The following is a 17,510-nucleotide window of genomic DNA, read 5'->3' as shown; positions in this document are numbered from 1 at the left end:
ATATTCTAGCCTTAAATTATCCATTCTTGAGTTTTGGCCCTGATATACTACACGTAAAAGATTTGGCCAAGTCTATCTTGTCAAGACGCCAGAAGAGATTAAGGCAAGAAAATTAATATCTGATGACCTGGGCGTCTGCAGGATGGTGAAGAGGAAGCCAGAAAGGATTTACTGGAGAAGCTAAATTATAGTACATCCAGGTCGGTTACAAAAGAAGAGGGCGCACGATGAAAGATTTTTATTGTGTGTTCTAGAGTGTAAAGCGTCATATGCGATTCTTAGTTCAAATTACAGATTGTATGTAACTTCAAAGCTCATTTTACCACATTCGAAATATTGGGTAAATTTTTGCAAGTGGTCTGAGGGAGGAAGGAATCAGTTCAAGTGCCTAGGGCGTTGGATCCCAGTGGATCTGCTTACGTAACCAAAACACACAGAGGATGCAAAAGTTCCATGGTGCTAGTAGTATTTGCATGGGATTTCCACCGCTGTATTGCCGCAGATGCTGGAAAGCCTCGGGTTCTAGTCACGTCTACATGGGAACCGTAAGTTTGTTTGGTAGGCACGTCTATCCATGTGTTAACAACACTGCGTTTGTAAGAGCACTGGGGTAAAGAGTATTGGGTGACTGAATTTACAATGACATTAGTCTAAGACAGGCTGATGTTATGGAATCTCTTGGCTGAAGCTCTTCTTACTTCGGAACGTACTAGAATAAGCACTATTGGCATTTCCCTCTGTAAATCCCCACTTACAGACCTTCCTTCTCAGTCACACCACTGGTCTTCTATGCACTTTTACATTTTGTACTCAGTTGTTCAGTTAATATAGTAGATAGGTGACCTCTTCAAACCTGCTATGACCAATAATTGTTTGGTTAATACTGTTTTAGGAGTTCCCACTGCAGCTCAGCGGTTAACGAATCTGACTAGCATCCATGAGGACACAGGTTTGATCCCTGGCCTTGCTCACTGGGTCAAGGATCTGGCATTGCCGTGAGCTATGGTGTAGGTTGCAGATGTGGCTCAGATCCTGCGTTGCTGTGGCTGTGGTGTAGGCTAGCAGCTACAGTTCTGATTTGATCTCTAGCCTGTGAACCTCCATATGCCACAGGTGTGACCCTAAAAAGCAAAAAAAAAAAAAAAAAAGAAAAAGAAAAGAGAGAAAAATACTGGTTATATTTTTGAGTACATCCATAGGTATGATCACATTTGCCAACTTGTGTATTGGGAATAAGCACCATTAATTCGGTCCGCAAACATTAGTGCCTTCAGAGTGATAGGCGTTACATCAGATGATGGGAATCAGTTGACGAAGAGGGTATAGTTTCTGCCCTCGAGTAGCGTGAGGTTTGGATTTAAACATATGTTAAGTAATAAAGTAACATTTCTTTTAAGAGAGAGGCTGATATTAATTATGAGAAGGCAGATAGAGACTTTGCTCAGCCTGGAGAAAAATAAAGAATAATAAAGAGAACAGTAAGAGGAGTCACACTAGAAAGACAAATGAACAAGGTGGCTTGGGGAAAAAATTGTACTGTTTTGGCGCCGTAAGTTTCAGATGGCTCTTGAGCATTCTCTAGGCCAATAGAATGTGTGTCCTGCTCATGGGAGCATTCCGAGGTAGAGAGTGTAGATATTAGAGCAATTATCTAAGTCTGTAGTTGAAATCGAGTATAAATGTTGTGTATGTGTGGGGTGTGTGTGTGTGTGCTCGTGATACGTACAAGGATCAATGAAAGAAGGACCCTGAATGGAATCCTGAGAGATACCTATATGGAGGAACTTAGCAGAGAAAGTGAACCAAGAAATGTGCTGAAGGAGAAGGACAGAAGCCTGAGGTCTTTGCTGCTCTCGAGGCTGACGGGTGGGACAGTGACTGGGAGAAGATGATTAAAGGTCACGTACTTACAGAGAAGTTAAGTATTTCTATGAGGCTTATGTCCCAATGGGGGGAAAAGAATAGCAGCATCAATCATGGGTCTAGGAACTTTGAAATGTTATTGACGTCTCTAGAATATAGTGGAGAATAACATTTTGCCATCACAAAGCTACAGATGAACTAGAGAATAATTTTATCCTAGGAAATGCGTGGACACAGTGACCAAAGGAGACTAGAAACTCCTCGGGGGTTAGGGGTGCACATGACTTTGGTCTTTGTTGCCAGCACATAGTGAAGTCCTTGACACCTCCTTGGTACTAACAAAAGCTCTTGGATAGAACTGAATTAAACCACTTACGATTTCACCCTCATTTCTTTGATAACGATGGAAACTGCACAGTGTGGTATTGGTATCTAGGATTGCTTCCTGGAATTAACTGTTAAACCTTGCCCTCCCCACTGCAACCCAAAGGAAAATTGAGGGAAATCAGAATCCTTTTAAAAATTGGAGGCTGGCAAGAGGAAGAAAGAGATTCTATCCTTCCTCTGCTTGTTTGTATTATAGGTTTTCTATTACAAACGTAGTTTTAAAGTGGCACTGTGTGGTCATCCTTTTCCACGTAGAAACAGTCATTCAAAATTAACTGTGTAGACAGAGTTAAACCATTTTCCACATTGGAAAGATGATGAAAGACATTTTTCTGAAATCTCTTTAAAATGGCCTTTAATTTTAGAGTCATTTTTATCCAGAGCACTATAGGTAAATTTGAAGGCATGTGTTAGAAAGCCCATGATAGAGGTTTAACAGAAGTTCATAATTGCATTCTGTCGTAATGCCTTTTGTTTGCTTTAACTTTAAAAGTTGCTCAAATGGCCAGAAGCGTTTTTGTTGTTGTTGTTTCTAAAATTATGTTCATATGGAAAGTGCAAGCTGATATGCTGCTGAATTCCAAATAAATTAATTTCAGTTTACTCAGAAGCAGGTTTTATATTATGAAAAAAAAAAAGTGTCTTTTTTCCTCTGCTCCTGAAGAAAAATGAACAGACATAAATGTGTTGTCTGCGTAGTTCAGTCACTCCTCTGCAGATTTCCAATGACTATGACTTAAGAATTATTTCCCAGACACACCAGGAAATACAGCAATGCTGCCTTCCATTTGATTTACTTTTTCTCTTATATAAAACCTAACTGATTTTGCCTTTATGTTGGAGAAGTTGCTTAATATGTTGAAGCTGATTAAAGTGTAATTAAAGTTTGAGGGAGGCCATCTGGATATTGAGATGCTGATGCATTTTAAAAATTAATATCTTGTCATCTGCTTATTTGGCTCTTATATGTTATTCATGTAAATAATATATTAAATTATTACAATGGCTAAGTTATATCTCATATCACTCCTTCCGATGCTTTGCTCCAAAGAATTGTGTGAGGCCTCGCAGCTGCTCTGTTTAAACTGAAGCCCTTCCGCTGCTCTCACACGCCTGCTCCCCTTTTCTTCTTAGTTTTTGGCTACACTAGCCGCTTGTGGAAGGAAGTTCTGGAGCCAGAACTCAAACCCCCGCCCGGGCTGTAACCTGAGCCCCAGCATGGACAGCGCGGGGTCCTAACCCGGTTGGGCCACAAGGGAACTCGTTGTTTTCCTTAATTGCTTTGTTCGCATTACCTTTGTCCCTTTCTAGTGAACCTTATAATTTCCTGTTTAACTGTATATAGTGGTATTAAAATAAATGCACATGTATAGCTTATTTTGTATACTGCTAACCTGTAAGCTCCCTAAGGATGGGTGTGTGTGTAGATCCTTAGAGCCTCGCATTGTGCTGAGCTCAGAGTCCAAGCCTGATAACTATTGGTTGGGTACACATTTATCCACGCTGTCCTTGATTGACGTGCATCCGTTTTCCCTAAATTCCATGTGTGTGACGAGTGTGTCATGGATGATTTCAGAGACCTGCCTTCCTGCTTTTTCTCTCTTCCTTCTTCCCCGTTTACCTCTGTGGAGTCAAGAAAGATAGAAGCCCTTTTTCTGTACTCTTCCATTGCTTTCAGTTGTGGCGCCTCTGCATTGACTCTGCCCCAGGAACCCTTGTTGTTGGAGATAAATAGATGGGATTGGGTGAAAGGTAAGAGGGAAGAGTGGCTTCACGCTGCCGTTCTGATAATAAGGAGAAGGATGTGACAAAATGCTTCCCAGTCATCTGGAGAAGAATAATCAGATCCAACCTGGTCATTATAACCACATCTTATCATCAGATTCAGAAACTGACAGGCAGGCATTTTTTTAGAGAATAGAAATTCCAGTTTAGGGGAATAATCTGAGCTGTCCTGAAGTCTGAAGGAAGTATAATCTGTTTTTGTTTTTGTTTTTGTTTTTTTAACTGCACCTGTGGCATTTGGAAGTTCCCAGGCCAGGGATCGAACCTGTACCACAGCAGTGAACTGAGCTGCTGCAGTGACAACTACCAGGTCCTTAACCCACTGAGCCACAAGGGAACTCCGGGAAATCCAATATTTAACACCATCTCTATTCTATGAATAGTCTTTGTTTTGTTGGTTTTAAGGAGTGTGTGTGTGTGTGTGTGTGTGTGTGTGTGTGTGTGTGTGTGTATCCCCTATATCTTTGTTTATAGTATAAATCTTTAGGGAAAAAAAGCTCTAAATCTTTAAAGACAAGATTTAGGGGTGGGTGCCAAGCTGGGATGAGTATTCAGTTTGAAAAAGGGTGTGGAACCTTCATCACAAGCAACAAGTGATATCAAGATGAACAAGCTGGCCAGGTTCTAAATTGAGTCATGGGAAGCATGCAGGGGTGAGAAGATTCTGTTTGGCAAGGCCAGTACCTTTGTAAAATGTGAAGATGGGGTGAACAGAAAAGATAAGAAAACAAAAAGCAAGGGATGCTGCAAGTATTCACCAGTTTTCCCTTCACTGAGCGCCTCCATCCCCAACCTTCCTTCATTCCATTCTCCTCTTTTGCAGCCCCTCCAGCTCCTGTCCCTTGTCACCAGACACTAATTTGCTTCCTCTCCCCACTGCTAGAACCTGTAAATGGTGACTCCTCCCTCTCCACCCTTGAGTTGGGCAAAGGGGCATCGCTTCGCAGCACCAAAATTAAACCTGCCAGGAACATGGTTATAAATGGTGTTTTCTTTCCATTCTTCTAGTACTTCAGGGTAAGCCTGTGAGTGAATTGTTTCAAGGCTGTAAAATCTATGCTAGGCCAAAAGAGATAGGCTCAGACTTTTAATTTTTGGAACACCTCTTGCTTGTTCTTAGGTTAGGAACTGCCGGTATGACCTAACACCTATTCCTGCTGGTCTGTGAGATACACGATGCCTTTTCCCCTTTCATAATTTATTGCTTCAACAGCAGACTTTTGATAGAGCCCCGCTGTGAAGGGACAAGGAAAAACACCCACTTTGTTGAACATTTATGTTTAAAGTGAGTCCATTGCACTAAATCACTGTGTGCCCATGGGGACAGCCTTAACCCAAATTATAACCGTATCTATAATGGAATCAGGCCCTGAAGCTTTTTTTTTTTTTTTGTAATTTTTTTTTTTAGTGTGTTGATTCACAAATGTTCTTTCTTTTTTTGTTTTTCCTGGCGCCTGAACAAACTACTGGAAGTTAGATTTCCTTGCTGTGGACTTGCACAGGGCATCATACTAGATCATGGTACCCTGGTGTTACATGAAGAAAGGACAATTTTGTTTCTGCTTTTTAAATTCTCTCTCTTTTCTGCTAGTCACTGTATCTCTGTAATGGCACTTGCAAAGTATATGTTGAATGAATGAACAACTCAAGAGTCTACTTTTGCTGAGCAGGTCAGGCTTTGGCCCACACCTGTATCCCAGCTTGGGGTTCCTCCATAATGATTGTACACCGTCCAGCTGATAAATGTTCCTCCTTCAAAATATGACACAATAATTAGTCATCCATATGGCACTGCCTTTGTAAATAGCAAAAAATAAACAGCAGGTCTGTTTAAAGCAAATAGGTTTCAAGTTCAGTCATGGGTGGTTAATACCTTAAACTTGGGTTGGGTACATTTTAGTTCTTGATATGTTTTAAATCACAAGATGCTGTGAAAGGAAGAGGAAATATTTGAAAGAGATTTGACTCTGATCCCAGCAAATATGTATAGACCCACCTGAATAGTATTTGTTGGCATGGGAAAGACAGGAGTGGGAAAGAGAGAAAATTTTTGTTTTTTTTTTAAAATTAACTCTCTGCAACCTCTGCACCATGGAGGCAGCTTTGTGAAACACTAAAGAGCATGGGTTTTGGCATTAAATAGGCTGGGGTTCAAATCTCCTATTTATTGGTCCTCCGCTTGGTCACGTTTCTTAACCATATTCTGTTTTTGTTTTTTAGGGCAACCTGCGGCGTATGGAGGTTCCCAGGCCAGGGGTCCGATCGGAGCTGTAGCCACTGGCCTACACCACAGCTACAGCAACGTGGGATCCGAGCCGCATCTGCGACCTACACCACAGCTCATGGCAACGCTGGCTCCTTAACCCACTGAGCAAGCCCAGGGACCGAACCAGCATCCTCCTGGATGCTAGTTGGGCTCGTTAACTGCTGAGCCATGACGGGAACTCCTTAACCAGTATTCTTTATCTGAAAAATTGTGTTCTGTTATCACCTAGTATTGTAGCAGGACTAAATAAAAAGCCTGGACAGTTGATATAACTTTATCTAAAAGCTAAAGAGTTTGTTGATTTTTTTCTGCTTCAAACTGTTCACAGCTATGCTTTAGTGACGGTATTGCTTACCCTTGCTGGTAAACCTCTCCATTGAGAGATGTGGGTTCTGAGCACAAGAATAACTCAAGAAAAGTAACTCCTTTATGAGTCGTAGTCATCAGAGTCGCCAGAGAAACAGATCCAGTGGTATACATATACAGTAAAGAGATTTAGTATAAGGCTCTGATGCATGCAGTTGTGAAGGTTGAGAGGTCCCACGATTTGCCCTCTGCCAGCTGGAGAGGAAGGTGGGGTGGTTCAAATGTCTGGTTTAAATGCCTGGTTTAAACCCCAGTCTGGGTCTTTAAGCCTGACAGCCAGGTGGTCTGAGGGCAGATCAGTGTCCCAGCTCAAGCAGAGAGAAAGAAATCTCCCGATTCTCTTTTTTGTTCTCTTCAAGCCCTCAACAGATTGGATGAGGCCCACCCACAATGGGAGAGGCAGGTTGCTGTACTCCATCTGCTGAATACAATGCTCCTCGTCCTGAAACATCCTCACCGACACACTCAGAAATGATGTTTCACCAGTACTCTGGGCACCCTACGACCCAGTGCAGTCAACACCTCAGATTAGCTGTCAGACCAGGTGTACTGGCTATGAGGCATTTCTTGGCGAGGTTGATTGGCATGGGAGGCTGTCGTTGATCCACCTTCGAAGCAAATCCCAGATGTTTATATACTGGAGTGGTTATGTAATAACATAGAAAGCTGGAAGAGAAATTCGGTGGTAAAAAATGAAGAGCGCTGGGTATATGAGCAGGAGAGAGACGGCAGTTGCTAATCTTTAAACCAAGAACAGGCACATATTCCCAAAGGAACAACATGGGGTCTTGCAAGACGGTATGATTTGAGGCCTGGCAGCTCTGAATTTGAGTCTTATCTTTAGCCTTTCCAATCCTGTTATCCTGGGCAAGTTGTTTAACTTCTCTCTGTGATGTTTTCATGTCTCTAAAGTGAAAAGACGCATAGTATTTGAAATTGCTTATTTTAAGGGTGAGAGGAAATAATATGGAAAACACTCTCATAAAGCCATCTACTCTTCACTCTCCTTCTTCCTATGAAGCACTGTTTTCCAGCTCGGAGAATATATTCACACCTCTTATTAATGTATGACGTGTAGAGGGAAATAGAACCTTAATTATATATTCAGAAGACAGGTATTAAATGAATTATACATGTATTCATGTACAATGTAGTCTGTGAATCCCAGATCTACCAATAATTAGCTGTGTGTGTGAGTAACCATTCTGATTTGGGGGCTCCTTTATAGGTATATTGAGAGAATCACACAAGATAATAATTGTGAAGCATTTTGTTCAGGACTTGTTACAGAGTGGAAATGGACTTACATAGGATAAAGGCTTATTTAGATGTCATAGTCCAAGTTCTAACTCTTAACTTTGTAATAAATGCGGTATTTAACTGTCTTCACCTGTTTTTCAGACATGGCACTAGAGTAAGAGTACATTTCACTTTCTTTAGACCCTAAGCAAAACCTAATTTTAAAATTAAAAATTAAAAAGGTATAACTTGTTTATTTTTCCTCCTCATATTTACTGATAAAGTTTTTAGTATTGCCTTGGAAATATAAAAACAATTTTTTGATTGGCTCCTCATATTTACTGATAAAGTTTTTTTTGGTATTGCCTTGGAAATATAAAAACAATTTTTTGATTGGCTCCTCATATTCACTGATAAAGTTTTTTTTGGTATTGCCTTTGAAATATAAAAACAATTTTTGATTGGCTCCTCATATTTACTGATAAAGTTTTTAGTATTGCCTTTGAAATATAAAAACAATTTTTTGATTGGGTGCCCCATATTTGATAGGTTAAGAAAAAAATCATCTTTCGTGAAATAAGGTGTCATTATTGTATTCTATTCTGTTGTCAGAGTCTAAAAAAAATTCAATTTAGAACATATAGGCCTGTGTCAAAAGAAAGATACCAGGGAGCAGACTTAACGTGTCAGTTCTGTGACACTCAGAAGTGACACCCAAGGAAACAGTTTTCCGCTTTGGGGAGAATCGTGTAGAATAGAGCAGAATCATAAGCACATGTCTGTCTAGCTCCTGTCACATGGTTGCTGTTGTTGTCTCCATCACTCTTTCCGCTCTTCCTCATGCAGTAAAAGTACAAGACGGGCAAACAACGTACTCATTACCTTTCCTGGTAGAATTTAACCTTTTCAAGAAGTGACATTTTTATGTTGCTCATGGTACATACAGTGTATGATAACCATGTGTAACAACTTAGCAGTACTTTAAAGTAAGCATCCGATTAAATTATGATTTTTGTAGCACACATATTACTATTCTAATAAATTGAAGCATGTGTTTTAAGAAAAAAGCTGGAGTTCCTGTCGTGGCGCAGTGGTTAACGAATCTAACTAGGAACCATGAGGTTGCGGGTTCGGTCCCTGGCCTTGCTCAGTGGGTTAACGATCCGGCGTTGCCGGGAGCTGTGGTGTAGGTTGCAGACGCGGCTCGGATCCCGCGTTGCTGTGGCTCTGGCGTAGGCCGGTGGCTACAGCTCTGATTCGACCCCTAGCCTGGGAACCTCCATATGCCACGGGAGCGGTCCAAGAAATAGCAACAACAACAACAACAACAAAAGACAAAAAGACAAAAAAAAAAAAAAAAGAAAAAAGCTAATTATTTACTTTCTCTCTTCCATTCTTAGTGCTTTTCTACCCAAAACGTTCTTTATAAAAATGGTATTCTCCCTATTCAATTGTAATAGTTTAATTTTTTTAAAAAAGGAGAGAAGAAAAGTCGAGTTTATGATTTGAGGGAAAAAAAAAAACAAAAACGTGAGTAGGAGTTCCTGTTGTGGCTCAGTTGTTAACGAAAACGACTTAGAACCATGAGGTTGAGGGTTCGATCCCTGGCCTTGCTCAGTGGATTAAGGATCCGGCGTTGCCTTTGCCGTGAGCTGTGGTGTAGGTTGCAGACGTGGCTCGGATCCCATGCGTTGCTGTGGCTGTGGTGTAGGCAGGCAGCTTCAGCTCCGATTCGATCCCTAGCCTGGGAACCTCCATATGCCAAGGGTGCGGCCCTAGAAAAGGCAAAAAGACCAAAAAAAAAAATGTGAGTAGAGGAAATTCTTTCGCTTGGTCTTCAAATACAAAGTCTACTATCTGAGAGTGACCTGAAAGCAACAGAAGTGCCATGTGAGACCAGAATATTTATGTAACTTTTTCTGGAATCTCCTGTGGAGCTCAAATTCAATCACTTTTATCTCACAGAATCTGTTTTCTGAGATGAAAACCCTACCTAATTCTATTTCACTTGATAATTCCTGTGAGTTTCCTTCTTCCCAGTTATTTGGGGATTGAGAGGATTAATTAAAATACTTTTATAAAAAAATGGTACTAACGTCATTACTCTTTTGGGCAAAGAGTGATAACTCTGACCATGCTGATGTCTAGGCATTTAATTTAAGAGTTCCAATTTCATGCATCTATTACACTCTTAAATTATATAAGTTTAATTGAATATTTTAATTGCAAATTTCATACTCGGCAATTGCCTCATCTGGTTATCGCTCAAAACCAGACATCTCATATGTTGTATTCATTCAAATATAATTAAAAGAAGTTTTGCTTAAAATTCTCTGTAAGAGCCATACTTGCTATTACATATTTTATGGTCTTATGTAGTTTTTAAAAAGTGAACAAAAGGAAACAAAACAAAACAATGCATGTGCTTTTTTATCCGTAGGGAAGCGGTTGGTTGGTAAGTGATAAGAAATCGGAAATACCATTAGTTTAAACTAGTTAAAATTGTACTCTCTGCCCAGAAAAGGCCAGAGGTGTGCAGTCTCGGGGTCATAGGAAAATCTCATAAAGGGCTCAGTTACCTGGACCCCTTTCATTGTGCTCTGTGGTGTCCTCAGAACAGACCGTCCACTTGCAAGTAGAAGGCCAGAGGAACAGGTACGGGAACCTTGCTCCCTCCTCTTTATGGACTTTGCTGAGAGATGCTTGTGCCTCTCTGCATTCATCTCATTGGACGGGAATTTGGTCACATGACCAAGACTACAGTCCTGATTGACCACGATGCTTTTTAAATATTCAGTGGCTGGTGCATATCCGGTACTTAATGCCTGAGCTCTTGCAGCACTCTGAACCTTGGCATTGCTGCAATGGAGTCATCTGGCACTCACTCACTCACTTTAGGTACAGTTGCTGTTTTTGAAAAGGACTTTGAGTTCCATTCCATTTACTGCTGGTGCAGTCACTTGAGCATTTTGCCTGGTATCTGTTTGATCAAGCAATATTGGATGGCATTTATTATGAATTTGACATGCTATTAATTATCACTTCTGTTTGATAATGGAGATTAACAATTTATTTTTCTAAATATTTTTTTATAAAGATAGCCTCAAACTAAGCATAAATCTTGAAAAACCAGAAGAAATACAACTGTAATGCCATTTCACAATTAAATTATATAAAATCCCATCATTAGAGTCATTAGCTAAATTAGCAAATTCGATGAGGACGTTTAGATTAATGCAAAGTTCAGATATGATGCCAAGCCAATGATAATTAATTTCAGCCGGGAAGTTTCAAAGGCATAACTACCTTAGGAAAAAATTAAACATCTAAAACATATAATATTTTATCACTGAAGAAAGAAATATTAGTTTCCAAGTATCTACATGTATGAAAGGATATCAAACCAAATAAAATTCAGGGAAAAGAAGTCTCGATTTAAAATGAACACTATGTTTTTGTTAGTAATTGGGCCTTAGGGATTATAAATTATTTTGTGAACCATTGCCTGTAAACATTGAGCTCTCTGATTTATTTTGATGACTGAGAATTTTTGCCCGGGGAATAGCCAAACTACTTATTACTGAAACATTCTCCATAATATCTTAATTTTAAGGTGTCTTAGTTTTTCAGTTTTCAGGAGCCTTCCTACATGGATTGTCATTTAATTTTCGTGAAGCCTATCATTATTGCTGTTGGTAGATTAAAATGCCATCCTCTGTCACTTTCAATTTTCATGTGTGTGGTGGCTTGATCTGTCTGGAACTCTGGTCCCTGTTTGCTTGTTCCCTTCTCTCGGAGCCTCACCTGACCTGTGATCATGGACAGGTGTCCTTTCTGTGGCCCCAGAACCTTCATGCTTCATTACACTGTGTCCTGAAAGTTGGCTTATCTGTCTTCACCATGAGATAGCTTGTTGCAAAAATATTTGTCTTTTTTTTGGTGTGTCTTTTTGCCTTTTCTAGGGCCGCTTCCTGTGGCATATGGAGGTTCCTAGGCTAGGGGTTGAATTGGAGGTGTAGCTGCCGGCCTATGCCAGAGCCACAGCAACGCAGGATCCGAGCTGCATCTGTGACCTACACCACAGCTCACGGCAACGCCAGATCCTTAACCCACTGAGCGAGGCCAGGAACCGAACCCGCAACCTCAAGGTTCCTAGTCGGATTCGTTAACCACTGCGCCACGACGGGAACTCCCCTGTTTGGTGATCTTATTCTCAGTGTTTAGTAATTGTAGGTGTGCCACAATTTATGCCTTAATGAACTTAAAAAAAAAAAAAAAAAAGGTACTGTCCTTTAGTCTCACGCTAGTTTTAAAGGTGCAGGACTTTGAGTAAACCACGTCCTGCTTTCTTCGTGTTCTGCATAAGCATCTGCTTGGTTACTGCATTACGTGTTCTGGAAAAGCACATGTTTCTTCTGCTGATGCGCTTTATTAATACCAGCTTTTAAATATGGCAGATTTCAACCACGTGCAAACACCTTCATTTGAACCTGAGGCCCAAGAGAGCTGAACTTGAAAGTGTGTGTGTTTTGACGGTTGTGTTGCGAGGGAAACCTTCTGCAGGGAGCCGCTGCCGTTTTGTTTAGCTGCACTGACGGGATGGGGAAGGGCATGCTTTTAAAGAAAATTCAGAGGAGTTCCCGGCGTGGCGCAGTGGTTCACGAATCCGACTAGGAACCGTGAGGTGGCGGGTTCGATCCCTGGCCTCGCTCAGGGGGTGAAGGATCCGGCGTGGCTGTGAGCAGTGGTGTAGACTGGTGGCTACAGCTCCGATCGGACCCCTAGCCCCTATGCTGCAGGAGTGGCCCAAGAAAAGGCAAAAAGACAAAAAAAAAAAAAAAATTTAGAAAATTTAGTTTTTTGCCTCTTGAAATGAAACGTCAGTCAAAATCATGATAGATTAGATTTTTACAGGAAAAACAATGTGTTCCCTGTAGTTCGCCTTTTGACCTCTGTCTTCTTTACACAGTTCGTAGTTGATAAGGATCTGAGGACCTCAGGTTCTCAAGTAATGTGTCTCGGTTCGACCATGGGAAACGGAGAGTGTGAGGTCCTCACCTCAGCTTTGTTGACCTTTGGGGCTGTGTACGCCTTTGCTTTGGGGGGGGGTCTTGTTTCTTCTACCATGTTTCTGCATTTGATGACACACCTGACCGCCACCCACTAGCTGCCAAGAGCCTCCACCCAGTCGTGACAACCCCAGAGATCTCCAAACCCTGCCCAGTGTCCCCGAGGAGACAGAGTCACCCCTGCTTGAGAATCACCGTCCTTAAAAAAAAAGAAAACTGTTCCCTTTCTGTCTCCGTCAGTATGTAGAACCAGCTGAGCTTTATAAAGCTATTTACACTTCATGTTTGCCTGTAACTCTGTCCAGTCCACTGTAACCATGGGTTTGACTGGTTTCCATTTCTCAAGTGTCTAGAGTAAGGTGATTTTTTACAAAATGTGGTGTTTTAGACAAAGACAGGGTTGTTGGGGAGACTGGGGTCACGATGGGTCTCCAGAAAAAGAAATTCCACACGCTCAGGGGTAATTTCTGGAACAGGATCAAAATCAAGTTTTTTTAAAAAGCTGAAAATATTTAAGGGTGGGCATGTTTTTTGTTTTTTTTTTCCTGGAAGTCAAGTGGTCTTTTGGAATTGAAGTGTTAGAGTGGATAGTGCTTTGTATATCCAGATGTGTTTTCTTCCTTTGACTGTGACAAATATTTATTCTTTCTGCCTCCCCAATTTGTATTCTTCCCTAGTTGCTTGCTTAATTTCAGTGATTTGGGTTCCGAAAGATAAATCAGTGGGGGAGAACTATGAGACGGAAAATATTTCAGTCTATTAAAATGCACTATAATATACCCACCAACCCAGAGATTTGTAAATATCAGCCCACCGCTTATTGGCTAGAAGTCAGTGACATTTTTTTTTTTTTTTCAATTTCTCCTCCCCAACAAAACACTTTCACGTCACATTAATATATAACTCGGGTCCATTTGCTTAATTGTACATGCGCTTCACATGATACGAATAAAATGATTTATTAGATCCTGGCTTGAGGATAGATTAAAATGTGTGTGTGTGTTTTTAATATAGTCAGAAACCAGAAGATTTTGTTGACATCATCAGCATATAAACTATGTCATCAATTTTGAAGGCTGCAGAAAAGCCTTGATCTGAGGGCTCTGCTAAAATACAGATCCTCCTTTAGAACTGGACTGTTGGGCTTGGCTCTTAGCACACTTCTTGTTAGTTGCGTGTCCTTTGGTGTGTTGCTAAACTGTATCTTGCCCCAGGTTCATCATCTAGGTGATGGGGCTAGTAAGAGGAATCTACCTCCTAAGATGAATGATGCGTAATCATTAAGTTAACCTGTGTAAATATAAAGTAACATATGTAACTGTAACCTTGCAAGTGCCCAGTAAATTTAGCTGCTGTTGTTGTCATTGTTGTTATTACTGCTGTTATTATTACCCCGCAACGGTTACAACGTGGAGTTTCTAGCTTTCTTTCAAATCTTCAGTAGAATGAAGAATGGGTTCTCTAAATGTGGAAAACAGCAGTAACAGAGGCTTCTTGTGACAGTGTTGGAAGTGACCCAAGTTCATCCTGAGTTGCCAAAATGGCATTTTGATTGCCTTTCAGAGCATCAGTTCAAGTTTATACAAAATCTGGAGTGTTTTAGAGCAAAAAGAAACATAACCTAGTATGCACACATCTAGAATTATCCTCTCTCTTTCCTATTCTTTTTTCTTTTAGCAAGAGGCTGGGGTTTAGGATCAAAGAAACCGTGTTTCCAGTCCTGGCTTTGCCTTCTTATTAACCATAAGACCTAGAGCTAGTTGATAGATTCTCCGTAGACCTCTCTTTCTTCCTGTGGAACATGGGGCTGATGATAACTCCTGGCTAACTGCTGCTTCCTTGCAAGCCTCTGCCAGTGTCACTTGGACTCTGTGAACATTCCCTTGTCCATTCCTGAGCAGGCGTGATGGGTGTTCCTCTCTCTTATCACAGTAATTTTCACCACACCATTTATTTTCTCATTTGGCTCCCTCAATAGATTGTGCAGCCACAGTCAAGCGCATCGTGCATCTGTCTTGCTCACATTTGCAGCATGCATACTAGGACATAGCTGATGCTCAGTTAAATCCTTAGCAGTGAGAAACCAGTCACAGCAGCCAGCCGTCCAACGTGGGCTCATTCCGTTGCTAACTTGATTCAGATGCAGAGGATAATGCGAACTCAAAGAGCGCTTGTGATGTAATCCTGGGGGCTTGGCTATCAACCGCTCTGTGTGACTCGAAGGGGGCAGGCTGGACAGGACTGTCTAGGTGTGATTATCATGCTGTATTTTATGAGTTGGAAAATGACAGGACTGTCATCCGTCAGTACTGGGGAGCCCATGAGACTGAATACGTCACGTTCAAGGTTCATGGGCTTAGGCTCCTTGTCAAAGTGCTCATGTCCTCATGGTCTTTCTGTCCCGCCGAACAGGGTCTTTGCCCTTTAGAAATGTAATCATGCAGAGACGAATTCGTGGGTGATGGCAATTATTTAGGTGGCAGGAAAGATAAAAAGGTCTCTGCCAGAGCCACAAAAGGAAACCTTGAGGGGCCAGAGTAAGGCGTCTCGGCAAATAAGACTTGGTGGGCTTTGGAGACTTTTTTCACCCTGGGATTGTGGGGTAAATGAAAAGGGAAGAGTGATGACCAGGTTTCTGATTTTCGCAGTGGACATGAATGATGGTGCTGATGGCTGAGGAAAGGTTTTTTTTTTTTCCCCTTGTTTTTTAAATCTATTTCATTAATCTGTTTATTTAATTTTGAGTGGCAGAGACTGCTTTCAGCTTGGGGGTGTGTTGATTTTGAAATTCCGGCGAGCACCCGCAGGTTGACGTGGCTCAGTAAGTTGTCGGATTTTCAAAAGACCTGGATGGCAGAGAGAGATCCCTGTTTTAGAACTGAGAACATGAGCTGCCTGTATGCTTGTTGTCATGCGGAGACGGTATTTATCAAGAAAAAGAGAAAAAGACAAAGTCCTGTGAAGTAGCAACTTCTTTTAAAGGAATGTATGAATAAAAGATACACTTTTTTTCATTCTCTGAAGGATGGCTTCTTCCCTGGGTTTCAAAAATTGTATTAGGGAAATAACAATAAGCAAAAAAAGAAAGAAAAGAAAAGAAAAAAGAAACCTAGGGAAGACTGTTTTCTCAAAAGCCAAGGAAATGCAGAGTTTCAGAAAGGAAAATGGGTTCATTAGTCGCAAGTGCTACAGTTGAGTAGGTGGTTCATATAATCGTGCCAGTTTTGGGGTTTGATAGTTAGTGGAAATTTATTTTGACATTTCAGTGGAATTCTGGGAAAGAGCCTAAACTGGATTTAGGGGTAAATAGGATTTGAGTCTTTGAACATAATACACCACCAACCCTTCTGACTTTGGACAAAAGAAATCTGACTCAGAAGGGAAGAATGATGGGAAGAAGCAGTTAAGAGGTGGATGCAGGATTGATAAGGCGGTGGGGTTTTATCTTCCTGTCTATGCAAAGAGGCACACAAACCGTTTCGAAGTCTTAAGGAAAAGGAGATTGCAAGGGGAGAAAAGATTGAAGATACTGGAGAAAGAGGGGCTCATAGAAGGATTTTAATTCCTGATGGAATTAAAGTAGAAAGACGCTGATTAAGTGGCTTTCTCCTCTGATGACATTGGCTCTGTGCTGAAGAAGAAGCACCTCTTTATCAAAACCTCAAAGGAAAGTGGTAAAGACCATTAAAGTTGTGCATAATTGGGGGTTCCCCTTACGGCTCAGGGGAAGCAAATCTGACCAGGATCCATGAGGATGCAGGTTCAATCCCTGGCCTCACTCAGAGGGTTAAGGATCCAGCGTTGCCATGAGCTGTGGTGTAGGTCACAGGTATGGCTTGGATCCAGCGTGGCTGTGGCCGTGGTGTAGGCCGGCAGCTGCAACTCTCATTTGATCCCTAGTCCGGGAGCCTCCATAGGCCGAGGATATGGCCCTAAAAAGACCAAAAAAAAAAAAGTTGTACATCATTTCTGGAATGAGATAATATATATGAGCTTATTTAACTGGAAAGCATTTTGCCAGTATTATTTTTATAAAGACTATTAGTCCTTTTTGGGAAGTAAGTTATCAGTTTTACCTGCTTTGAAAGGCAATGAACATGTTTGCAGACGCGGCACAAATACTGTGGGAAGCTCTGTTCTTTGTTCCAGGCAGCTGAACAAAGGTAGCTGCAAAGCCTATCCATTTCATAATCAAATTGTTGCTCGAAATTTTGTATAGAAATATATACATGTCTGTGTATATGTACGTGTTAGCGTGTGTAGGTATAGTTTCATCTATTCAAATGGCTTTTTGAACACAGAAATAATGAGGTGAATATATGCTCATGACAAAAATGAGCCAACTTTAATTTCGAAATGATTTACTGCATTAGTTTTCAATCGTGCCCATTAAGTAAGCCGAGGATTGTAAAATGTGCTACAGAATGATAGGTTTTTATCCGTCGGCTTCTCGTTTGGCAAACCTTGTTTGGTGTTACCAGCCTTCCAAGGGCCTCAGGAGCTGGCAAGTGGAATCTGCAGTCTGCGGTTGATGA

The 17,510-nt window shown here is 41.1% G+C and overlaps 1 protein-coding gene across 50 annotated transcripts in view; it reads left to right on the top strand.

Annotated features, from left to right (window-relative positions):
• The window catches only part of TMTC2 (transmembrane O-mannosyltransferase targeting cadherins 2), a 949,512-nt gene that overhangs the window by 236,213 nt on the left and 695,789 nt on the right, over positions 1-17,510 (top strand). The window lies entirely within an intron of this gene.

Source organism: Sus scrofa, chromosome 5, assembly GCF_054392235.1.
Source record: "Sus scrofa isolate SSC_HxYL_T2T_F1_AM1 chromosome 5, Sscrofa_HxYL_maternal_Yorkshire_Landrace_v2.0, whole genome shotgun sequence".
Taxonomy (NCBI): Eukaryota; Metazoa; Chordata; class Mammalia; order Artiodactyla; family Suidae; genus Sus; species Sus scrofa.
This window is presented reverse-complemented; position numbering and strand designations above follow the sequence as displayed.